The sequence below is a fragment of the Anabrus simplex genome, chromosome 12, assembly GCF_040414725.1.
Source record: "Anabrus simplex isolate iqAnaSimp1 chromosome 12, ASM4041472v1, whole genome shotgun sequence".
In the NCBI taxonomy this organism is placed as follows: domain Eukaryota; kingdom Metazoa; phylum Arthropoda; class Insecta; order Orthoptera; family Tettigoniidae; genus Anabrus; species Anabrus simplex.
The window spans coordinates 45,925,078-45,952,816 of NC_090276.1; positions in this window are offsets into that span (position 1 = coordinate 45,925,078).

The window sequence follows — 27,739 nt, forward strand, 5'->3', positions numbered from 1 at the left end:
CCAATGAAACAGAGTCCACAAGAATGTGAACAACGCCATATGTTCACGTGATGTAAGTCCATAAATACATCATTTTGAGAAATAGTGTTCTTCAAAATTTATTTATTTATTTATTTATTTATTTATTTATTTATTTATTCATTCATTCATTTATTCATTCTTGCTAAGTGAAATGATATGGCATGGATTTTAGTGCCGGGATGTGTCGGAGGACTTCGGCTCGCCAGGTGCAGGTCTTTTGATCTGACCTGAGCGCCGTGATGAGGATGAAATGATGATGAAGACGACACATACACCCAGTCCCCGTGCCAGGGAAAATAACCAATTATGGTTAAAATTCCCGGTCCTGCCGGGAATCGAACCCGGGAACCCTGTGATAAAGGCCAGGACGCTAATCATTTAGGCATGGAGCCGGGCATTCTTGCTCAGATAGTAGCGACGACTGGGAATTAGAAGCGAGGGAGCACAAAATTTATAGAAAACAAAAAGTTACTGGGTTTTGGGGATATACAGTAGCTGGTGGATGCGGAGGGTTTACATAAAATGGGGAAATTTAGCAACAGAATGGTAAGGTTCTTATAATCTCTGAGCGAATTTCGGCGGAGAGAAGTCTTTCTTTCTCTCTTTCTTTCTTAATTCGTTTACCCTCCAGGGTTGGTTTTTCCCTCGAATTCAGCGAGGGATCCCACCTCTACCGCCTCAAGGGCAGTGTCCTGGAGCGTGAAACTTTGAGTCTGTGGGATACAACTGGAGAGTAGGACCAGTGCCTCGCAAAGGGGGGGGTCTCGCATGCTATACAGAACAGGAGCCTTGCACGGGAATGCGAAGATTGGAAGGGATATACAAGGAAGAAAGAAGGAAGTAGATGTGGGCTTAAGTTAGCTACCATCCCGGCATTCATCTGGAGGAGAAATGGGAAACCACGGAAAACCACTTCGAGGATGGCTGAGGAGGGAATCGTACTCCCCTCTACTCAATTGATCTCACGAGGCTGAGTGGACCCCGTTCTAGCCCTCGTACCACTTTTCGAACCCTGGCCTCCGGGAGTAGTAGCTGATCACACTAACCACTTAAATGTAACTTTTTTTTTGCTAGGGGCTTTACGTCGCACCGACACAAATAGATCTTATGGCGACGATGGGATAGGAAAGGCCTAGGAGTTGGAAGGAAGCGGCCGTGGCCTTAATTAAGGTACAGCCCCAGCATTTGCCTGGTGTGAAAATGGGAAACCACGGAAAACCATTTTCAGGGCTGCCGATAGTGGGATTCGAACCTACTATCTCCCGGATGCAAGCTCACAGCCGCGCGCCTCTACGCGCACGGCCAACTCGCCCAGTAAATGTAACTTTTAGCCTAATACTATTTTTCTTACAATTTCAGTGTACCTGGATGGCGAGAACCTACCAAGGAAGCAATGTCGCAACATTGTATACTGGATTAAAACGGAAGAACACAATGCAAATTACAAACAAATTAAGCCTCAAGATCAGATCTTTTATCATAATTATTTCAACACTTTACAAGGAAACAAAGGGAGCAGGACTGAATAGCTTTATGACAAACAGCGAGACCCATAATCTCACCGATTGTCTTCAGAGAATTATTAGCCGCAACCTCAATCCTGATGAAACCCTTTTCATCTGTGTGGATCCCTCCGAAGATTTACTTCAAAGAAACACTTTTCTCCGCGCATTCTTAAAGAACTACCACCCAAATACAAGCCACACCGTCATGATATCGTATTTAAAGAACCGTAAACTGGACAGGCGGTCAAAGCAATATGGAAGATACTTCTTAATTCTTCTCCATGGTGCTGAACAAGATGAAACCTTCTTGCGACCGATACAAATGTTTGATCTCTGCTATGCCTACGACTCCAGCGCCAGATTTATTATCTCAGCCGTTGAACCTGTGGAAGAGAGGGATGAACTGAAAACAGTTTCCCGCATCGTGGAGGAACTTTGGAAGAAATACATGTTGAATTCTATAATTCTTATTTATTCGTGGAATAATATTAGCACAAATCTATCTTTAAAATTTTACACATGGTTTCCTTTCAGCAAGTCTGGCAAATGTGGGATGAATTTCACGAATGTTGTTGCTATAGACAAATGTGTTCAGGTACAGGGAAGTTTTGGAGGTGATACTTTTGTTTTTGAAGAAAAGATTCCTTACAAATTTAATAATTGCCCAATTACTGCATCCACGTTTGTATATGAACCATATGTTATTGTACTAAAATATTCTAATGAATCGTATAAGCAATTTTCCTCGAGAGGGTTGGAAATTGAGCTATTACTGGCAGTGGTGGAATCGTCTGGCCTTCAAGTCCATCTCATGGAAGCGACCAATAAGGACACCAATTTTGAGGGTTGGGGTGGAATGCTACCTAACGGAACGTGGGTAGGTTCCTTGGGTGATGTAGTGAATGGGGTAGCTGATGTAGCATTGTGTGGTCTTAGGCCAGAAATCGTTAGCTGGAACGCATTGGACATGACCGTGACACATGTTAGAGATAGCTGGATTTGGTACATCCCAAGAGCAAAGCAGATCCCAAACTGGAAGGCACTCTTCATCATATTCAACTTCCAGACTTGGATGCTCGTGTTTGCATCCTGCGTTCTTGCATCCATTGTCGGATACTTGCTTGATTCTATAAATAGCAGCTTTGTCAGCTCCTGCTTCAAATTCTGCTCCATGCTTATTGGTGTATCTTCGGATAATCTTCCACAATCACAAAAATTACTAGTTTTCTTTACTCTTTGGTTGTATTACTGTCTCTTCGTAAATTCAGCTTACCAGTCTCTTCTGGTTAGTGTCCTCACTCATCCAGGTCACGAAAGACAAGTTACCAATCTGGAAGAACTGGCGGACTCTGAACTGCATTATGGCGCTGACTCGTTTTTCCGTAAGTTCTTCGCACACAATGATGACCTCGTTTCCAAGATGATTTACCAGAACTTCGAGACGTGTGACACGCAGGAAGAATGCATAGATAGGGCAATTAAAGAAGATAATTTTGCAATCTTCACCCCGCGACCTTATATGACCAAAGCATTGGAGAACTTGCGAAAGATGGATAGGAGCACGAAAGTGTACGTTCCTATAGAAAGTGGTGCAGTACGATATGATGTTGCAATGTTCCTCAGAAAGAACAGTCCCTATATAGATCGGTTCAATACAGTGATTACAAGAATAAGAGAATCGGGAATTTTATCCAAATGGTGGTCCGATGTACAGGTCGAGGAGACTTTCGCAGATATCAGGAAGCGGGAGCAGATGGAGGGAAAACGAAGGGTAATATTCACTCTAACTCATCTAGAAGGAATATTTGCTATCTTATTGTTCGGAATTTGCTCATCAGTTGTATCTTTCATTGCTGAAATCTTCTGGCAGAGGATTGGGTAAAAATGGTGGGGAGTCCGCTATCAATGGTAGGACCGTTCAGAAATAGGAAATGGATGTTGTTTGATGTTGTAGTTGTTTAATGGAAAAACCTCGTTATTTTAACATTTTATTGTGACTGTATTGAAGATTATATGAACCACGTAGAAGAGAACATATTTTGTTTACTTTGAAAACAAATATGTGCTGACAGAGGTAGTTGGCCTACATGTGGTTACAGTGTTGCCAGATTGCCACTCTTCAACGTCCTTTTTCTCCCGGATACACTCGTAGGACGAACTTTTGTGAGAGACATTTTTTTTTTATTGCTGGCACGTGAGGCGTCGCGCTGCGACGCCCGAGTGCGCGAATTTAGCTTCATCCTGTATATACAGATAGGTGTGTAAATGTTGCCATTGATGCTTTCACGGCCCGTGCTTATAGACATGATGTAGGCTTTTGGACTTATGCCGTGTCAAGAAAATAAAGTGAAATTCTTTACGTTTCGCACAGAACTGTGCTCTTAGCCATCAGAAGAAAATCTCGATTGTCCACGAAAAAGGCTTCTTAAACAATGAGCTTTTGAATTAAGACGTTATAATAGAAGAGGAAATGGTACGTTCATTCGTCACCAGATGGCTCCCCGGACGTGGTACAGCGCTAGCGTTCGAAGCGGAAGCTGACGGAACCATCAGAATCAGTCTAAGAGGGTCACATAACATGTGTACGTAACATATGACATAGACACAAGCCTGGAATGAAACATCTGGCGAACGTAAGAAATTTGGAAAACACCGAGACGAAATAACAATAGTGAAGGGATAGGGAAGGGACTTACCCACGTAAATCCTTAACGGCTGGCAACGAGTTATTACTTACCTGATAGCAAGCGTCCCTGTTGAAATTGTTAGGATTTCTACGTATTTCCACAGCTTCCCGTATAATCCTGGACCTGTAGTGGCTAGTGTGGGTAAGAGCTCGAGCATCTTGGAACGTGACATCATGACCCGACAATAGAGCGTCCTCAGCTATTGCTGATTTGTCTGGCTGGTTGAGACGAATATTACGTTCATGTTCCTTGATACGGGTATCAATGGACCGACATGTTTGGCCGATGTATACCTTACCGCCCCTTCCGTATTTTCCCTCTGATTAGTGTTATATAGAGGATGGTTGTCTAGTTGTACTTCCTCTTAAAACAATAATCACCACCATCCTCCCGCAAGAACCCTGTTCAGCATAGCAGGGGAGGCCACCTAGGCGAGGTATTGGTCCTCCACCCCAGTTTTATCCCCCCGATCCGAAGTCTCAAGCTCCAGAACACTGCCCTTGAGGTGATAGAGGTGGGATCCCTTGCTGAGTCCGAGCGAAATTCCAAGTCTGGCGGGTAAACGGATTAACAAAGAAAGAAAGAAAGAAAGAAAGAAAGAAAGAAAGAAAGAAAGCAAAATAACATTAGTTCTAATGGAATAGTCCAGGCCGTAAAGTTTTTTAACTGTTCTGTTCTGGAGCATATGAAACTGTTGTAAGAGTTATTTTCTGTATTAAGAATAACAGTGAGTCAGTATTTAGTAACCGGGCAAGTTGGCCGTGCGGTTAGGAGCGCGCAGCTGTGAGGTAGCATCCCGAAGATAGTGGGTTCGAACCCCACTGTCGGCAGCCCTGAAGATAGTTTTCCGTGGTTTCTCATTTTCACACCAGGCATAAGCTCAAAACGCCTATATCATGTCTATAAGTGTGTAAATATTCAGTTCTAAGAAAAACAATGCGTTGCAAAATACTACCAATGTGATTACATTTGTTGGTTATGGGATAATAATATGATAATGCTTTATTTGTACCAAAATAAGATTAAAGAGAATAAAATAATTTTAAATAAGTTTTAAGAATGCATTTCAGTTCAAATCCCGGTCACTCCATTTGAGATTTGTGCTGGACAAAGTGGAGCTTGGGCAGGTTTTTCTCCGAGTATTCCGGTTTTTCCTGTCATCTTTCATTCCAGCAACACTCTCCAATATCACTTCATTTTATCTGTCAGTCATTAATCATTGCCCAAGAGGAGTGAGACAGGCTTCGGCAGTCGGCACAATTCCTAACCTCGCCGCTAGATGGGGTCTCCATTCATTCCATTCTTCACACAGTCCAATGAAAGTCTACAGTCATTGGACTGGAAACAGACTGTGGATTTTCATTTTTATATTAAGAACGTATTTCAGAACGGGTCTCTGAGAGCCAACCCGTGTACTCACATATCATATTGTAACCCGCTCACCAACGGGTTAAATATGTCTTCAGTGTGACAGTACGTAAATATTATTATTATTATTATTATTATTATTATTATTATTATTATTATTATTATTAGCGTGTGATGTGTACATGACAATCAAAATATGCAAAAATAGTACAAAATATACAAGTTCCAAGTTGGTAACAGCATCAGGACTTCACTTTTATATTTTAATGTCCAAATTTTTTTATCCGCGTGATCACTTCCGGTGGCCCCAGGGGCTCTGAACTTTGGAGCGTGGGTTGGCGACCACGGGGCCCTCAGCTGAGTCCTGGCATTGCTTCCACTTACTTGTGTCAGGCTCCTCACTTTCATCTATCCTATCTGACCTCCCTTGGTCAACTCTTGTTCTTTACCGACCCCGGCGCTATTAGGTTTGCGAGGGCTAGGGAGTCTTTCATTTTCACGCCCTTCGTGGCCCTTGTCTTTCTTTGGCCGATATCTTCATTTCCGAAGTGTCGGATCCCTTCCATTTTTTCCGTCTGATTAGTGTTATATAGAGGATGGTTGCCCAGTTGTACTTCCTCTTAAAACAATAATCACCACCACCACCATCACTTCCGGTCTTACTTCATAGAATTTCTCTACGGAAGCAGGAAATGCACGTAGGGGGCACTCTAGAACTATGTGCTTGATAGACTGCACTTGAGTACCACAGTCTCAGCAGGGAGAATCTACCCATGCCCGTAGATGCAGGGCTACGCCAGTCCTACCAACACAACATCGGATCCTGTTCAGGGTTGACCAGGCAGCACGGAGCAAACTGAAGCCAGCCAGCTGGGGTCGGAGATGTCACATAAGCCACGGGGAGACGACATCCTCCATTCTTCTCTCCAGGCATTCGTGGAATTGAACCGAGGACAAGACCGATCCAAAACTGTCCTCCGCGCTGGTTTTCTTTATTTTAGCCAGTTGTAGTGTGCTGCTTTATATCTTTATGTATAGAAAGGGCCTCATTCTTCACTGCTCTGCACCATAAGCTGGTAAGTGCTTCTTGTCTCCTTATATGAGGGGGAGAGATATTACAAAGGACAGGGAACCATTTCACCTGAGTTGAGTACAGCGTGCCGGATACAATATACATTGCCGGGCGAAGTAGGATATCAATTAGGTTGCAGTGAGAGATATTTAACCACATTCCGGCACAGTACTCAACTGCAGAGTACACCCTGGCCAAGGCGGTAGTTCGCAAAGTATTGGCGTCGGCTCCCGATGAAGTTCCAGTCAACTTGCTCAGCAGGTTATTCCCGCGACTGTTTTTTCTATGTGACTTCGATTATGTCAGTGATCTGTATATGTTACGCCTAGGTATTTTGGAGTACTATTGTATTTCAAAAGCTGATACCTGAACGATATCCCAGGTTGATAATTAGCCTCTAAGTTGTTGAGATGGAATGCGGCTACTTCTGTCTTCGAAGAACTTGGTTGAACTCTCCATTTCCTGAAGTATTCATCCATTACCTGTAGATCTTCAGACAGTATATCATCTGCCTCCTTGAACGACTAGGAAGTCCATTTGCCATGGCAGACTTTACCTTACGTCACCTAAGAACGTACCAAGGTCAGTGAATTTAAATATTTACGTTTGATGATTGACTCTCAGTTAATAAGGGATGCTAGCAATAATTATATCACAAAGAAAATATCTTTAATTATTAGCATCATACACGGGTAATTCTCTCAAGAAAAGTATTTACTAAATACTATTCCTTCTTTTTTTGCTACTTGCTTTACGTCGCACCGACATACGAGTAGATAGGTCTTATGACGACGATGGGACAGGAAAGGCCTAGAATGAGAAGTAAGCGGCCGTGGCGTTAATTAAGGTACAGCCTCAGCATTTGCCTGGTGTGAAAATGGGAAACGACGGAAAACTATCTTCAGGGCTGCCGACAGTGGGGTTCGAACCCCACTATCTCCCGGATGCGAGCTCACAGCTGCGCGCTCCTAACCGCACGGCCAACTCGCCCGGTTACTAAATACTGATCCACTGTTATTCTTAATACAGAAAATAACTCTTACAACAGTTTCATATGCTCCAGAACGGAACAGTTAAAATCTTTACGGCCTGGACTATTCCATTAGAACTAATGTTATCTTTCTTTCTTTCTTTCTTTCTTTCTTTCTTTCTTTCTTTCTTTCTTTCTCTGTTAATCCGTTTACCCGCCAGACTTGGAATTTCCCTCGGACTCAGCAAGGGATCCCACCTCTATCACCTCAAGGGCAGTGTTCTGGAGCGTGAGACTTCGGATCGGGGGATAAAACTGGGGTGGAGGACCAATACCTCACCCAGGCGGCCTCCCCTGCTATGCTGAACAGGGTTCTTGTGGGAGGATGGTGGTGATTATTGTTTTAAGAGGAAGTACAACTAGGCAACCATCCTCTATATAACACTAATCAGAGGGAAAATACGGAAGGGGTCCGACGCTTCGAAAAATGAAGATATCGGCCAAAAGAAGACAAGGGCCACGAAGGGCGTGAAAATGAAAGACTCCCTAGCCCTAACAAACCTCATAGCTTTGGGGTCGGAAAAGAACAAGAGTTGACCAAGAGCGGTCGGATAGGATAGATGAAAGTGAGGAGCCTGGCACAAGTAAGTGGAAGCAATGCCAGGACTCAGCTAAGGGGACCGTGGTCGCCAACCCGCGCTCCAAAGTTCAGAGCCCCGGGGGCCGTTTTAGTCGCCTCTTACGACAGGCAGGGGATACCGTGGGTGTTATTCTACCGCCCCCACCCACAGAGGGATCTGTTGGGAGGATGGGAAGATCGGAAGGGATAGACAAGGAAGAGGGAAGGAAGCGGCCGTGGCCTTAAGTTAGGTACCATTCCGGCATTTGCCTGGAGGAGAAGTGTGAAGCCACGGGAAACCGCTTCGAGGACTTCCCGATGCTGAGTGGACCCCGTTCCAGTTCTCGTACCGTTTTTCAAATTTCGTGGCGGAGCCGGGAATCGAACCCGAGCCACCGAGGGTGGCAGCTAACCACTAAACCACAGAGGCGGCAATATTACTTTTGAGGATATTAACACCTTCGGTATTTACCAATCCAATGTTACTCTCTTCATTAAGAAGTGGTCACCTTAACCAACTTTAACCCTAGGACGACACACCGTCAATTTCAGAACACTCCACATTATGGGGTCGCAGACGTGAACTGTGTCTCACATGCGGATTTGGCCCAGTTTTACGGCCGGATTCCCTTCCCAACGCAAGCTTTATGTGAAGGTCTGAATTCACAATTGAGTGTTCTTTTGGTGGTATGTTGAGGATGTATGAAGAGCGGCGCATGGGGACAGGCACATACACCTATTCCCCGAATCGAAGAAATTTATCCGACGCGATAATCAAACCCGGGACCCCGGGAGTCACGACACTGAAGTTCCGCAAACGAGCCGGAACAAAAATCACAATTTAGGCAACTATTTAAAAATATACGTTTAACTTTTGTATTATTTCTCTTTTCATCTATGCTAAAACTCTTCAAAAGGTAGTAAGAAGAGCTCGCAGAGAGTAAGTTTACTTTACAGCAGATAGTAGTAGGACACTGATACAAATTACTATTTAACAAGGTCACCATTCTTGTCCAAGCACTTCGACATGCTGAGCGGATGCAAAGTCGCACTTCTTCAACGGTTCGAAGAGACGGAAAACACTGGGTGCCAGGTCGGGAGAGTACGGAGGATGGTCCAGATGATTTCCCCACAAGGGGAGTGGTGGTGAATGCTGTCAGTTACTATGACACACTGGAACATTTGCAGGTAGCAATTCTCAGTAAATGACCTGGATTTCTCTCAACAAGTGTCGTGTTCCTGCACGACAATGCCAGGCCTGTTAAGGACTGGACATGGTTGTTGCAGTTATTTCAGGTACAAGTGGGGTTGGATCAGTTCACCAATGTGTGATTATAACCTGGAAGAACAGACGATTGAGCACCTGGTCTAACGATGTCCTCTTCATACGTACCCTGGCACTCCTGATGATTTGTTCGCTCTCACACCTGGGTTATCTGAATGTCTGAGAAGGATGGACTTTAAAGTTTGATTCTGCTTTGTGTGTATATATTGTATAAACTCACCATACGATAAAATAAAATAAATGCCAGGCCACACAAGTCAACAGTACCCCTGAATTGTTACGACGCTTCAGATGGGAAGAACGGACCATCCTCACCCATCTTCTTCCATCATCACATCTCACTCCAAATTTCTCACTCCCTCTCCACACCTGACCAGGGAGAACGCTTGATCCAGTAGATGAACCGCCCCATTGTTGAAAAGGAAATAAAAATCACTGAAATAAATAAATAAATAAATAAATAAATAAATAAATAAATAAATAAATAAATAAATAAATAAATAAATAAATAAATAGAACATTTACAAACTATTCACCTGTTACCTTGGACGCATTATTGTTCTGTGATGAAAGATCCAACCTCCAGGGGCTCTCCATTTTGGAGTGCAGTTTGGTGACCACATGAGACCTTCTTGAGTCTGCTATTTTTTGGACGTTGTTCTGCCAAGCTCCTCAGTTCCATTTCCCTATCTCAGCTCCCTCCAACCTCGACTGTCTGAAGTTTGCGTGGCTTAGCGAGTCTTGCAAATTCATTCCCTACATGGTCCTTCGAGGTTTTTCTTTCTTTTCTTTTTTCTTTTTTTTGCTGATACTATATTTTTTGAAGGGTCAAAACTATCCCATCTTTTTCTCTGATTCATGTTATGGGGAGTTGGTGTCCTAGTCGTTCTTTACCTTTAAAAAAAATTGCTGTAATTGTTCCTGGCACGAGTGGCTCTCCCTGTATCTCGTGGGGTAAATTATATTTTCCATCCAAACAGACAAGTATAATTTAGTGACCGTAAGCAAACAAATATTCATATCGGACCATACTATCATTACGTACCACCTCATCTTGAATTGTGTGTTAAAACATGCAAGTGAAATGTATTGAAATCATTTTGTTATGTTCATGCTCGTTTATTCTTTAGGCGATAAACATGACTGTAGCACCGTCACTGGTCTATATGAAAGCACAGAGCTCTGACAGTCTAGTAAGTATACATCTACTCTAAATCTTCAATCTTCGTTGTCCTTTGAATGTGTGATTGTAAAGTGTATATGCATTTTAATAAATTGGAAAGGGTCAATGGTGTTCAGTGGAGGAAGAATTCAATTGCGCAGGTAGATCGTGATTATCCAAACAAAGCAGTAAGTTGTCCCATCATCGAAGAAAACGAAATTCACAGAAATATAACAGAATCTGTGAGGGAAAGAGAGCATCTATCTAACTGAGGAGTAAGTTAATGAGTTTCAAGGACACACTTCGAGTTATTCAGTGATATAATGGTCTTTTACCACAATCGAACACATGGTGGAAAGCAACGAAACGAAAACTCGTTTTTTCTTGCCTTGTTACTGCCGAATTGTTCAAGGAAGGTTTTGGTACTGATATTTCCTTAATTCTTGCGTATGCAGAATGTCTGAAACTCGTGGATTTTGACCTAGGTGTTGAAGATTTTGGAACATGAAATATGCTGTAGCAAACAAGTCATATATCAGCGAGAGAGAGTGACCGTAAGTTTAAATTACTTTCATTTTAATACAATAAGCACTACCAGAGTTGCCTGGGAGAAAGTATGTTGTTCTGTATCAGAAATTAAGCTTCCAAAAGGGAACTGAATTTTCATTTCCCCTAATGCAAATATTAATAATTATTCAAGCACTTAAGGCTTTTTTTTTATCGTGATATTACAAACGTGGGTTGATCAATTGGATTGCTAACCCTCAGAGGAGGTTTGCAGTAGTTTCTCAAGGATGCAAGAGCCACCAGCATCTTGCAAAGTTGTGGCAATTCAACTGAAGTGTCGACTGTCACACTGGGCGAAACGTTGTTAATTTCACGATTGAGAAAGCCTGTAGAGCTGGAGTCATTATCATCATCATTTCCAGCTCCACTTCCCGGGTGTGGTGTACAAGCGCTCACCACGTCTTCCTCTCAGAATATAGTTTCTGTTCCTCTACGTCCTCCCACTTGACATTCCTCTTGATGACCTCAGATTTCACTGTGTCAATCCATCGATTCCTTGGCCTCCCTGTTGGTCTCTTCTCTCTCACTTCTCATCAAAGTAATTCCTTGCTGTTCTCGTTCTGTCCATCCTCATAACATGACCAAACCATTGTAGTCCACGTCTTCCCAAAAGCTCAGTAACAGGTATTTTGATGCCCGCCTCCTTCTTGTTTGCTTCTTTCCTGAGCTTGTCGTTCAGTGTTCTGATGAACTTCATTTCTGTTGACTGGATTTTACTGTTAGGGTACATGTTTCGAGCCCATAGGTGACAATTGGAATGAAACAACCGGGCTGAGTGGCTCAGACGGTTTAGCCGCTGACTTTCTGACCCCAACTTGGTAGGCTCGATCCTGGTTCAGTCCGGTGGTATTTGAAGGTGGTGAAATACGTCAGCCTCGTGTCGATAGAGTTACTGGAACATAAAAGAACTCCCGCGGGACTAAATTCCGGCACCTAGGCGTTTCCGAAAACCGTAAAGGTAGTTAGTGGGATGTCAAGCCAATAACATTATTATTATTAGACTATTATTATTATTATTATTATTATTATTATTATTATTATTATTATTATTATTATTATTATTATTATTATTAGGAATGAAACATAGTCAGTTTTTATTTTTGGGGCATTTTATTTTCCCACAGTAGATTTCTCACTTGAAAATAAATTTGAGAAGCTTTTTGAGACATATTAAGTATTTATTTGTTATCGTCTTATATTTTAAAATGATACTTCCAAGGTATTTCAGGTTTAAAAACAGACTGTAACTGAGTTCCTTCCTGTTGATAATCATTTCAACAGTTTTTGTTTTACTGATGTTTAATCCATATTCTTTAAACTTGTCACTCCAATAATTTAGTTGCTCGTGTACTTCTGCTTCATATTATCTGCAAATAATATTAGAGCTTTTTGCACAAGGTTCAAAGTTGTCTATAAAATCCCCTTTCTGGTTGTAAATGTAAGAATTTTTGCCTAAAACTTTGTTATATCCTGATGTATGTCGTCTCTTAGTTCAGGCCAGAGTGTAGGATAGGTTCTACTGAAATCTCGTCTCATTTTCGGCTATGAGGTATGAGTGATGCTGAGTGATGACGTTCGGAGCATGATGAGTGTGATTGTTATAGGGCCAGCTGTGTTGCAATACCATTTTCTGGTCCAATGAGGAGAGGAATGTCAAGCTACCTTATTCCAGACATGATACTGTATAGACTTTTGGACTTATGCCATGTCAAGAAAATAAGGTGAAATTCTTTATTTTCGCAAAGAACTGTGCTCTGCGTCATCAGAAGAAAATCTCGACTGTCCACGAGAAAGGCTTCTTAAACAATGACCTTTTGAAATTTCGACGATATAATAGAAGTGGAAATGGTACGTTCATTCGTCACCAGATGGCTCCCCGGACGTGGCACAACGGTAGCGTTCGAAGCGGAAGCTGACCGAACCATCAGAATCAGTCTAAGAGGGTCACGTAACATGTGTACGAAACATATGACATAGACACAAGCCTGGAATGGAACATCTGGCATTGAGGAACGTACGAATTTGGAAAACACCGAGACGAAATAACAATAGGGAAGGGACAGGGAAGGGAACTACCTACGTAAATATTTAATGGCTGACAACTTAATTGATAGCCAGTGTGCCTGTTGAAATTGTTAGGATTTCTACGTAGCCTTTCTCGTGGAAAGTCGAGATTTTCTTCTGATGACGCAGAGCACTATTTTCTGCGAAAAGTAAAGAATTTCACCTTATTTTCTTGACACGGCATAAGCCCAAAAGCCTATACAGTATCATGTCTATAAGTACGAGCCGTGAGAGCATCAATGGCTAAATTATTCCACATCCTGTTTACTAGCGTTACCATCGGCATTTGTACTTTTCCTACAACCGAATAACTGTTCGTATTATTTGAGGATCTAACTAGTCTCCGGGCTGAAGGCTTAACAATCGAACGTATTTCTTAAAATCTTACATTGTTCAATTCTATTTTATTCCACGTATCCCTTTCTTTCTTAATATACATATTTTTTATTATTTTATTATTATTTAACTATGAGTAAGTACGCTGCACAGTCATCAGAACATGTAACCGTAACATACCAAGTAAGACTGTTTTCTTGTTCATAAAAACAACTACACTTCTACCAAAGTATCTAATAACTTTTCTTAATGTTGTATTGGTACCTCTTTCTAACTAGGATGACGTTTACACACAATCAAATCAGTTGTGGATGGTAACCACAAATTTCTAAATTTCCTCGCGAACGGTTCGTATGTGGACCCATGTTTGCTAAGACTTTTTTGCTTCTAGTATCGAGTATTTACAGCTGTTTCAGTTTGGGCTATTAATTATGATACACTTTGTGTATATGAGAAAAGGAGAAAAAGAAAAATGGAAAAGAGAAAATCCAAATCGTGTCTGCAAAGCGAATAAAGTATATCCCTCTATCATGTCCCCCTTATCCGCAAAACAGCACAATCTACCCCTAATATACTACTATACGGTTCCATCCACCTCGCCTATTATTCTCTCCTCCTTTACCACGCCCACTCCCCTGGCCAGAGAGAGGGTATTGCCTTCTGGATGGCCCACCTAACCCCTTCGGGCAGGGAATGATTTAAAAAATTCAAACTAAAAGATCACTTGTATACACTCCAGCGTATGTGTATAGGGCCTGACACTAGATATTTTTTTCTAAATATAACTTTTACATTATTTACAGGTCATCTGAACTTCTAACTCCAGAGCACTGAGACTATGATTTGGAACAGCGACATTTACTACTAAATCAATGAAGAATCTGATGGTATTCGTCACAAAATCACTTCAGAGAGCGACTGCCGAAAACAGATTAATTCTAATAACTCTTCTTCTTGGTACAGGACTTAGATGCTCCGAGTCATATTTACATGCAGTACACCACGAAAGCAATAACCTCAGCAACTGCATTCGCAATATAATTAACGGATATTTCGCTCCAGAACAATATCTTCTGATTACTCAAAGTTTATGAATTTGAACTACTTCCTCCTTGACAAGCTTCTACAACAGTACTACCAGAAAACTAACCGCACCGGTGTGGTATCGTACTGCAGAGACGTAAAATTACAAAGACACGAGAGGCAACACGTAGATAATTTCCTAATTTTACTCCATGGGGGTGGAGAGGGAGATGTGTTCTTAAAAAGAGTTGGGACGTTGAATGAAGCATATGTTTGGAGTTGTACTGCTCGGTTCATACTTGCTTTCGTTACTCCCACAGAATCAGCAGGTGAACTGGAAGAAGTTTATCGGGTTGTGGATGCTCTCTCGGAGATGTACGTTATGAATTTCATCGTGAAAATCTCCTCTGGGGTGAATCATACTCAAGAAGAATCCTTGAAATTCTATACATGGTTCCCGTTCAGTAATTCAGGGCAGTGCGGTAGAAATACCAAGCAGGTGGTCACAGCTGACCAGTGTTGCCAACTTAGCGGATTTCCCGCTAAATTTGGCGGAATTAGAAGACTGTCAGCGGAGAAATATATCAATTAGCGGACAGCGGATTTTTTGGCCGAATTCTAGATTTATTATAGCGGAATTTAGTGTTTTATCCATTTTACTTTTTTAAAAATTTGTACTCCAGTCTGTCTCCGAGCTATTCCGTATTTCTTGTCGGGAGCTAGCAGCCACATGAGGAAAACATGTTATTTGAATTTTATGTTATGGGATCATGGCATCATAAATTTGTAATGCATGGGTAAAGGGTACTTATCCCTTAGCTGACGAATGGCGACAGATAATGCAACTGTGAGAGAGTAACATTTATATTATTATGCTATGAAGGAAGACCGTTTAATAAACTGGCCACTTCTGTGTGTGGCCCTTGAGGTAGGAGATTCACCTAGTTTGCACCCAGCAGTAAAACGCCTACAAGTTTTAGCTCGCCGGCTCGCAGGCAGGGGGTTAACCCCAGTGAAACTCACAGATCAGGTGAGTGCAGACATTTGCTTTTATTACTATTATTAATCTTTCTTTCTTAATCTGCTTTCCCTCCAGGGTTGGTTTTTTCCTCGAACTCAGTGAAAGATCCCACCTCTACCGCCTCAAGGCCAGTGTCCTGGAGATTCAGACTCTGGGTCTGGGGATACAACTGGTGAGGATGACCAGTACCTCGCCCAGGCGGCCTCACCTGCTATGCTGAACGGGGCCTTGCGGGGGGATGGGACGATTGGAAGGGACATACAAGGAAGAGGGAAGGAAGCGGCCGTGGCCTTAAGTCAGATACCATTTGCCTGGAGTAGAAACGGGAAACCGCGGAAAACCACTTCCTGGATGGCTGAGGTGGGAATCGAACCCACCTCTACTCAGTTGACCTCCTGAGGCTGAGAGGACCTCGTTCCAGCCCTCGTACCACTTTTCAAATTTCGTAGCAGAGCCGGGAATCGAACCGGGGCCTCTGGGGGTGACAGCTAATCACACTAACCACTACACCACAGTGGCGGACTATTATTATAATTGCTTGTTTGTATTGCTCATTATTTGAGATCGGATATCTTGGCGAAAGTTTAGCGGATTTTAGTAGTATTTAGCGTATCTTGAAAATATAAGTTGGCAACACTGCAGCTGACAAGTGGATTATTATTCAAGAAGGTGGGCATTTCGAGAGAGGTGCCGATCTCTCTTCAGACAAGGTCCCCACTAAATTCAATAATTGTGATCTTTCTGTGGTTACTTTTGAATACGAACCGTTCATAATAAAAGGAAAAACATCAGATGAAAGATATTTTACAGGTGGAATTGAGATTCAGCTGCTGGATGTAACTATAAAGACGTATGTTCTTAAGGTAAGATTTCTGGAGCTAACATTAGCGGACACAATGTTAGGTACATGGGTGGGTGCTCTTGGTGATCTGGTCAACAAAAGAGCTGATGTCGCCTGTGGTGGACACAAACCATCCATGGAGAAGTGGGGCACTATGGATATTACATTTCCCCACGTGAGAGATGGAGCATTCTGGTATGTTCCACGAGTGAAAGGAAACGCCAGATGGAAAGCGCTTACGTGATATTCAGCGGTAAAATGTGGCTGTTTGTATTGTTCTTCGTACTCTCTTGCCTGCATTGCGTATTGTCTGCTGTCCACTAAAGTTGGCATCACTGACGCTGCCTTGAAATCCTTATCGGTGTTGATTGGCGTATCAATAAGCGAACAGCCAGAACGATTAGCATTACGACTATTTTTAATCGTTTGGATATACGGTTCACTGCTGATCAGTTCTGCGTACCAAACCCGTCTTGTTGGAGTCCTCACACATCCAGGTTACGAGAAACAAGTCCTAAACACCAAAGATTTATTAAACTCTGGTTTCCACCCCGGTACCGACGATTAGTGGATACAGTTTGTGGACAACAGTGACAGAGTATCGGACACGTTAACTGCAAGGATAGAAGATTGTGGTTATACGGAAAACTGTACACAGAAAATACTGACAGAAGATAACTTCGCTATATTTTACCCTAGAGGTGCGATGATTGAACCCTTGAGACGACTGCGGAAGAAAATTAAGAACAGGATAGTTTATGTACCTTTAACAAGTGGAGGCCATACATTCGATATCTCAATGTTTCTTAGAAGAAACAGTCCGTACACAAATAAGTTTAATTCGTTATTTATGAGAATAAAAGAAAGTGGAATTCTGTATAAATGGTGGTCTGACGTACAGGTAGAGGAAAATTTTCTAGCGATTAGGAAGCGAGAGAAGTTAGAAATGAAGCAGAAAAGAATATTCACACTGGAGCATTTGCAGGGAACGTTTGAGGTTTTCTTGCTCGGAATAAGTTTGTCTACAGTAACATTTGTGGGGGAGGTCATTTTCTATCAGATATGTTTGTATCGGCGTGAGTATACCTACAAAAGGAGGAACGAATTTCTTTAAGATAATTGGTAGTCTTATTTACTTTTGCCCTTATTTTTAGGCTGTTATTACGATGCGTTCGTCACTCCCAAAGGCATTTTAGAGCTGCTACCACCAGGTGATGAGGCCTCTCCTAACATGGAGTATAGACGCTTTCTACAACTGTCCCTAAGCTGGGGACAGACGTTGCTTGGTGGATTCCAGTGTCAATATATGACAGAAACGAACAATTGAAGCAAGAACATTTATATAGACATATGTCTTATTCCGAATGGTTTTCGAGATAGGACACATTTAACGTACACTTGTTTTCGGCTTAGTGTCGGGCACGTATGTGTTTCGCCCACCCAATCTCCTTAACGTTCTATTCTAGCCCAACCAACCTCGTTGCTTTCAACCTCTTTGTTCCGAACGAATTTCTGCCATTAAAACAGCCCGTTGAAAGCGCAGTTGTTTATGTGAAGTAGTGCAAGGGATTGAGAGTGAATCAGAGAGATGCATCGGTTAACTGTGTTTGTACATGCGCTGGCTAAAATGCTACACATATGCAGTAATGAAGAATGTGCAGATATGATGTATGTTTCTGCGATGGTGGTGCTCCTGTTGCTGTCGAGGAACACCGTCGTTGCTTTCCGACACGTCGAATTCTTGATCGTAGAGTGTTTATCAGAGCTGTCAGCACATTGCTTGAAACAGGTATTCTTCCAAGTTCCCTTCTGAGAAAAACCTCGATAATGCTGTGAGATGGACAGCAGGCAATGGTATGATGATAAACGGGGTAAAAAGTCGGATGGTGAGTTTCACTAATAGGAAAAGTCCTCTCAGTTTTAATTACTGCGTTGATGGGGATCACTAGGTGTTTATATAAGGAAAGATCTTCATTGAGGTAATCACATACATGGGATTGTAAATAAAGGGTACAGATCTCTGCTCATGGTTATGAGGGTGTTTAGGGGTTGTAGTAAGGATGTAAATGAGAGGGCATGTAATTCTCTGGTAATACCCCAACTAGAGTATGGTTCCAGTGTATGGGACCCTCACCAAGATTACTTGATCTAAGAAGTGGAAAAAATCCAAAGAAGAGCAGCTCGATTTGTTCTGGGTGATTTACGACAAAAGAGTAGAGTTACAAAAATTTTGCAAAGTTTGGATTGGGAGAAAGGAGACAAGCTGCTCGACTAAGTGATATATTCCGAGTTGTCAGCGGAGAGATGGCGTGGAATTACATTAGTAGACGAATAAGTTTTGAGTGATGTCTTTAAAAGTAGGAAAGATCACAATATGAAGATAAAGCTAGAATTCAAGAGGACGAATATGGGCAAATATTTATTTACAGGTCACATCCCATTTTACATCAGCCAATAGCAATGCTAGTAGCTATTTCAGTAATGGAGAATACCGTGCGCTGCTCTTTGTTACGTTATAAAAATATATGTACTTCTGGGGGCGGACTGGTGGGTCTCTGGACATCGCAATGGACATATCTCTCCAAATAAGATTTGTATATTTCTACTTCCTTATAATGTTACAAACATTGCGATCCACGGTGCAGGCTATATATTTGCTTTTACAATAGCTTGGAGTCGAGGACTATCGCGCTGAATGATCCCTAGAACAATTGTATAAGTATTATATCCGAGCAATACCCATTAAGATGATCAATAATAATTTGTCTTTCACTCTAACTTAATGTAGCTGCTATTAGTGAAAATAGCCTGTAGTTAATCGCACCATCTTTAGCGTGCCTTAACGCATTATTGTTACATAACTGATTTCAATATTCAGGATGAAAAGCAGCTCGCACTGAACGGCAGCAATTCTTATTTGTGTTCAATCAGTCTTCTATCCTTTGATCTGCCTTCCATGATAATTAACAAACACATGGTATGTCGAATTTGAGAGTAGAGGTCGCCACACATAGAAAGCTAAGACGCTATGCTAAGTAATGCCAGGAGCTAGCTAGAGCGACGCATCAAGTCGGTCGTCGTAATGCCCATAGAGTTAGTAAATAATACACTAGGGCCCGGTTGTATAAAGACATCTGACTGGAGATCAATTAAGAACTTAGTTCTGAAAATGAACTGAGATTACGTGTTCATCGCGTTGTATAAAACGGAGTAGAGATGGTTCGATTCCCACCTCAGCCATCTTGGAAGTGGTTTTCCGTGGTTTCCCACTTCTCCTCCTGGCAAATGCCGGAATGGTACCTAACTTAAGGCCACAGCCGCTTCCTTCCCTCTTCCTTGTCTATCCCTTCCAATCTTCCCATCCTCCCCTCCCAAGGCCCCTGTTCAGCATAGCGAGGCCAACTGGACGGCGTACTGGCCATCCTCCCCAGTTGTATCCTCGACCCAGAGTCTGAAGCTCCAGGACACTGCCCTTGAGGCGGTAGAGGTGGGATCCCTCGCTGAGTCCGAGGGAAAAACCGACCCTGGAGGGTAAACAGATTAAGAAGAAGAAGATCAATATTCGTGTCGTCTCAAAACTCACGAGTCCCAAAACTCACGAATTCCAGGGAGAGGATTAGTAAGAACAGGTTTCTCTACCTGGGCCAGTCTCAAAACTCACGAGCAGGGCCAGTTCTTCTTTGAATGGATAACTGTCCACCCTATTAGTGATGGGATAATGGGATACTTTAAATAATCGAATAACTTCTATCCGATTATTTAAATAATGAAATGAGTTTCAAATATCATTCAGTAATATCGCACAGAATAATCGGATGCGTCATGAGTAATTTCTTTCGGTTTAAGTGTGTCGGGTAGACAATCTATTGAAATAAGCTAATAGATAAACTCTTACGAAAAATAGAAATATGCCTTTTTTTTAATGAATCTCCAAGTGTTGAAACTAAATGGGTGAATGAACTGTCTTGGACTTTAAAATTTCTAAATAAAATTCCTTATTCAAGTGAATGCTGCCTTCTGGCTGCATAATGGAACTAAGCCCCAGTACTACCAACTGACAGGTTCTTTTAACTAGCAGCGGTCAATAGACCTACTTTAATTGTATGTCGTCTGGCTGCATGCATAAATGGTTACCATGCTGGCCTTTGGTCCAAGGGCTCCAGGGTATCTCAGGTTCGATTTCCGGTCGGGTCGGAGATGTTAACTTTCATTAGATAATTCATATGGCTCAGGGAGTGGATGTTCGTGCCGTCTTCAGCATTTGACTTCATATTAGGTCGGACCTCATCCTCACAGACGTGCAGGTCACCTGTACGGCGTCAACTCTAAAGACCTGCAGCAGACCTTTGCGGAGGCTACGCGTCATTATTATAAATTTATGTGAAAGGGAAAATGCATTACCTATATTAGTTTTAAGACAACAGCAAAATATTTTAATAATAATAATAATAATAATAATAATAATAATAATAATAATAATAATAATAATAATAATAATAATAATAATAATAATAATAATAATAATAATAATAATAATAATAATAATTGTACCGGGCGGTACACCTCCACGCCGCTAATTTAAAAATTGCGCCAGTTGAAACTCCTCTGCTGGAGGAAGTCTGAAATTTATCTACGCTATTAATTCTAAACCTTCTCAGAAGATGTCACCACGTGGAAAATTTTGAGTTTTTGAACTGTGTCATTTTTGATGTGTTTTTGTTTCGCTTGAAGCAAGAAGTGTGAACTTTCTCTTCTAGAGGACACTACTGAAGATCAACAATAGTTCACCCTAGTGCGGAGTCAAAGAACTATTTTGTTGGAGAAATTTTTATTTCAAATGTTTGTTTCTTGTTAAATTTCTTTTTGTTATTGTTTAAGTTGGCTGTATACCCCTCTTTTTCCCCTTGTTTTAGATTTATCCAATCCCGAATTTCTTTTAGTAATTTCCGACCAATCCGATGTATCTTCCCCCAACTTGGATATGTTTCTGTACCCTAGCCAATAAAGTAATTGTGGGCGGGTGTTTTCATTCCCCTAACGCCTAGAACCTTCCGCGAGAGGATATAAACTGCTGATTTTTGGGTCTCTGCGCCACTTCTGTTCCATCTTTCAGTGTATTAAGTACATAGCAGGAGGCGGGAAGCGCCTCTTTCCTCGGCAGCGGTCAACAACAAGGTAATGGCCGATTAATTACTTCTTTCTTTGCTAGCTCAGCAGTTTAACTCTCGGGGCGGGTTCGAAGCGTTCCACCATGTAACCTTTTTAAAATGTAACTACTCTTTTCATCTATTCTCTTTTAAAGCTTCATACTGGGATAGAGAGTGCTAACCCTCTCGAGCTCCCACTCATATTGTTGTGAGGTGAACTTAGTTTTCTCAACCTATTCTTCGATAACGTAAAACAAATTGTTCTCTTCTTAAGTCACCTCTTTAGTATGGGATTAGCCCTTGTATTAACGGCCTAGTGCCAAGTAGGTCTTAATCAAAGCGTATTAGGAGTGCAAGTTTGCCTCCTCTCAAATTGTTATTTTAGAGGTCATTTAATTAACCTTCTTTTCATTTAATAGACCTCAGTAGATTGGGTATTTTACCCCTGTGTTTACGTCCGTTGAGGACAACTTGAAGGTGGAGTTTGGTGTGGCCTGGGAGAGGCTTAAATTTGAGAGCGAGTGGCTCTTTTGAAAACTGAGTGTTGTATGCCTCGAGGAGGCTTTACTGTGCAATTTGGAGCAAGTGCTCCAGGGTTCGATTGGGGTCTTCTGCCCCGTTGTTGAAATTTGTATATCGTAAAGTTGGGCTAGTTGCTCAAGAATTGTGTTTTCAGGGCGCGAAGCCCAAATCCTGTAAATATTGTAACTACCCTTTTGAACTTGCTACTTTGTACCTGCCATGCTTGTTATTTCTTTGTTTCAAAAAGAAAATATAACCTTGTTAAATTTTAAATTAATTTTACTATAGTAGCTTGAGACCTGTTCACCACCCCGCACCTTCTTTCACGCATAACTACCACAAAAACTCGGTAACAATAATAATAATAATAATAATAATAATAATAATAATAATAATAATAATAATAATAATAATAATAATAATAATAATAATACACCTCGGTCTCTTTAATTCACCAGCCATTATTTTCCCCCTGTGGGTTGGGGTGGCAGAACAACATCTACAGTATCCCCTGCCTGTGGTAAGGGAAGCGTGAGTCACCAGGCACCTCATCTCTCATGCGGTCATCGCAAGCACCTGCTGTCCGGAGTCGTGAATTTTCAGACTCATTAGAATGTATACTTTAGATACCAGTTTGTAGTCGTGAGTTTTGAGACGTAACTTCAATATTCACACAGTTTTAAAATTTCCCTATTTACATTGATGAGTACAGCGGAGCGAGCTTTTTGTCAAAGAGCTGAGATTTCAACATGGTCCGCTCGCTGACAGTGGCGCCGCTGCTACCTCTACTGTATTATTTATTAACTCTATGGTAATGCCACGGCCGACTTCATGCGTCGCTCTAGCTAGCAAGCGCAGTGAAGGATCCAGTCGGCAGTGGTAATGCCGAGCTATGTTGTGCTATGTCACGAATAAACAGCTAAGCTAAACTAAAGGTGGGCCGGCAAAAGGTTGCACTTGACAGTCGTAATTCAGAGTTGGCACCACTACAAAAATGAAATGAAGAACGTCACCCATCAATCAGAATGACCAATCTACTAATTTTTATGTCAAATATAGTTACGCATTTTATTCATTTTTATTCGTATATAATTGCGTATAGTGCTTATACTCTTTTATTTGCTTACAAAAATATGATCATTTAAAAATATTATAAGTTTCAAGCGGGCCACAAAATAAATACGAACTATTTTCATTTGATTGTTGTTGGCAATATTGGTAGTATAGTGGTGCCATCTATAACTAGCTTGACAACCATATTGATGTGTTGCCTTTCTGTCTGTCGCCGCTAGCACGTGGTCAGGTGTGATTCGCGCGTTTATGAAATTTTTGCTTTCTTTGTGAGATAATTGTAAAATTTTATTTTAACGAGTGCAGTGCGATGTCACGCAAACAACGTAGTCGTGAACCACGAAGTGATGATCCTTTGCCCCCACGGAGTGGACCTTAATAGTCAGTTATTAGAAAAATTCGCAACATTAATTAAGTCGGCAATGGCAATACATGGCATCATCAGTGACTGTCAGAAGTTGATGATCTGCCTAGGCGACGATGACAATGACAACGAAGACGACGGTAGTGATGGAAGTGATCTGGAGGGTATCGAGCCTCTACCAGTGCGAATCAGGTATGAAAATAAGGTTTCTAAATTTTCGCAAATTTAATAATTTTACTTGAAACCTTTTGTGTTAGCTTCGGTATGTATTATTGTAACATATATTGGTGTATTTAAAGTAAGATTATTGTCGGCCGATTTCTTCTGTATTTTGTAATACCGTATCACGATAATAAGAACTTCGTAGTAGATTTATCTCATTATTTTGTGTGATGAAATATTTTATTGTAAACTTAATCGGTGTGTTGAAAATTCGATTTTTGCCGGCCGATTTCATTTGTATTGTGTATCATCGCAATGACATTAAAAGCATTTCTCCCATGTTTTTTGAAAACTCACGTGTCGTGCAATCAGCTGCTGCTGCTGCAACGGCAACATCGCTTTGTGCGCCATTGCAGTGTAACCAACATTGTGCGCAGCTGTCATGTGCAACCTTACGTCAGCCCACCTATACGTTAGGCAGCCGTTTAAAGATGGTGGATTAATTGAAGAGGAGGCATATACATTGACCATTGTCGTGGAAGACGCAGAAAGAGAATGAAACAGAAAGAAGAGGAGAGTCTGTACACATGAAATTGGAGGGAATTCCATCATTTGATTCAAGCATTGCATGGAAATCATGAAGAATTAAAAATTATTTTCGTCTAAATCAGGAACAGCTTCATGAACTTCTCTCTATTGCTTTTTTATTCGAATCCGAAATCACTGCAATATATTTACAACTACTCTATTCACACTTTGTTCTTCCAGTATTCAACTGTTGAGATGGCACATTCATTGGCTTCCACCAAATCCTTCATACTACTGAACCATACAACGTATGCCTGGTATTGTCATTTATTGAATACCTCATGCGTATATCCAAACCAACGCTGGTACGTAAACAGTGGAAGCGTGGCAGAATTAGGCCAACGCCCATATCGGAGACAGATAGCCCATCGCAGGGAGTACACGGGAAGGTCTTAAGATTTCATCTCCAGCTCTGCTATCCGAGCCACATGAATGGCAACTGTGAGAATACAAATGCGGTAAGAAACAGTGGTGGAATGCTTACGAGATTAACAGATAATTATGCCTAGGAGGCACATGACAGAAAACTGGAACGGCAAAAATGATTGAGTGAATTTATTTAGTGTCTCGAGGTGATCATATCTGTTAGTTTATGTCCAATATTCAAAGTTTGCTATTATATAACAGACCGCGGGAACCGAAGCCTCTTCAACACAAAGAGTTGGCGTAGCTCTATCAGTGATTCCCCTAGCTAAGAGTCGTCCCATGAATATTATAAAAGGTAGCTGAACGAGGGAAGAGAGGTTATTCTGAAGTAGTTTGGAGGAAGGTGAGGTTGTGTTTGTATTACAGTACGTGAAAGCGTAGGCAGTGCGCTAGAACAATAGTTAGAACCATTTAGACATTTGGAAAGACTGCGGGAATACTGCATTAACCTAAAGCCGAAGAAATAAATTCATAGACATAAATGCTATTAGGTCAGGGCGTGTGAAGTAATGAGGGAACGATACCATAAACTATGAATAATTAGAGTGTTAAAACATAGACTAACTCGATCAATGTAACAGGGAATATCTTTTCAGCGCAATACATGATAGTACTATATATGGAAGTAATAAAACGCCCAGGTAATAGCAATTTCTTCTAGGCTGATTACTTTGAGTAACGGCGTAATATCCGGGAGAAAGAACTGAACGGGTAACTCCAAGAGGACGTGATGAACGTGTGGATGAGAGGAATCGAGTGCTTGCAGTATGAACGGAGGAGTACGAGACCCACCGGATTCATTCCGGCCGAGAGGACGTCCCAGAGAGCTTCGAAACATGGACTCACAGGGTGCCATGAGTCGGTAACTCAACCTATGGTCTTTTGGAGATGAGGCCGAGCGACAACACCTGAAGAAGCTAAGTCTAAACAGATGTAAGGATGGGATAGATTAGCACGGCTCCTAAAATTTCCATGTAAATAAATCATTAATTTGCCTAGGGAAAACCATTTGTTAAGTTTAGATAGGTTTCGGGACCGTTGCATGTGTAATTTTAATGTATATAGCTTTGCTTGGGTTGTTTTTGGTTATTTGAGGAATAGATGTTGGATAGGTTATATTCTCTGCATATTATTTGTTGATATTATTGTCTTGTATGGAGTCACGGTAGTTTGAGTGCTAAGATCATCCAGAGAATAAGGACGGAAGGGTCTTATAGTAATTGAACTGGGAGGAGATCCTTGAGAGGACTAGCCAACTTAAAGAATAGGATGTGTATGGCAGATTACTGATATGCATGAGATTTCAGAGATCCAGATAAGGGTGAGGATGAAGTGTCACCATCGTTGATTAGTGAGGGTATTCAAGGAAATTACGGCAGGTTAATTTATAGTTGTGTGGGAGGTTTGAACCGGGGCAAAGTGATATGAAATACAGAAATATTGAAAATATACCAGATAGTCCGATGTTAGAGTATACATCGTGGCCTATCTGATATGATTTGCAAGTCTGGGGATAATTGTAGCAGATTGCTATGATGATATTGTAAGGGTTATTTGAGAGGCTATGACTGTCTAGATTATGAAGTTTGCCCCAGTGAAGGTATGCTTAGCCCGAGATGAGTGTTCTTTGTTTTACGAGTGAAGGAGAGAGCCCAAACTATGTTGAAAAACGAGCCACAGCTGTGTAAGAAACTTCACCGTTAGTCTCTTTTTATTGGAAGTCTGGAATGTGTTTTGTATTTACAGCCTGTTAAACGGCCGTGCTTTGAATGATAACCACCACCCCCACGGCCTGGCTGATCTGTTAGTTTATTGAGGTCTATGACCTTTTTCGGGGGTTAATTAGGTGCACCAGATGTTACTAACCCGTCAAGACAAGTGCATTTCCATTTGTGTATGTTAACAGGTGCAGTGTTTTAAATATATAGATTTCTTGGTGTGTGTTTGACTTCGTTTTTAGTATTCTTGTCTTAGTCGCATTTTTGTTTCACGCGAAAATAAGCCCGCATGCTTATAGAAGGTGCGAGTTTCTGAAATCATTCATTTGCATATAGGAAATAGTAGAGTCAGTGTATATTTTGGGGAAAAATTTACGGTCCTGGAAAGGTGTTATGTATTTGTGTCCCTTATCGTAAGGAAATCGTGTAGCGTGAACCTTGGTAATCTTTGCCCATGTTATATGATAGTTTCAGGTACAAAAGCATTACATCTGTTTAGAATAATTTAATCACAGTTTTAAGAAGGGGGAACAAGGTATCTCACGTCAGCGGAAGACATAAATTGAACTATATTTGTGTGGGGAATAGAGCCATCACTTTTTAAATTTTAGTAGTGTTTATATAGGTATGATATTAATATATATAAAAAAGAGGAATTTCTGTGCCTTTTTTCATTGTAAGAAATTTTCTCCTATAGTAACATGTTGATTTATCATTCACAACTTGCCATGTTAATTTCCTGTCCTGCTTTGATTTCTATAGTATAGTTATCACATTTATATTAAACCCACTGATGAACCGAACAGGAATCTACCATTGAGCAGCCGGACGAAGAAGGAAGGATGGCAGAAAGGTACACTACATGGTTTACGCAGATTTTTACATATGAGAAGGTGCCCTTGATCTTGCTTTTCACCACACTGACACACATCTAATCACTGTAACCCCACCTTTTGAAGTATGTTTTACTTTGTGTCACTCCAGATCTTAATGTCTTTTCTTCCAATGTCCATATTGCTGAGGGTGATATTATGAAGCAGCCAAATCTTGGAATATAGTGTAGAAATGTATGTAATAATAATTTCGTGTGGCTATTACTAGCCGAGTGCAGCCCTTGTAAGGCAGACCCTGCGATGAAGGTGAGGCGGCATCTGCCATGTGTAGGTAACCGCGTGTTATTGGGGTGGATGATAGTGTTTG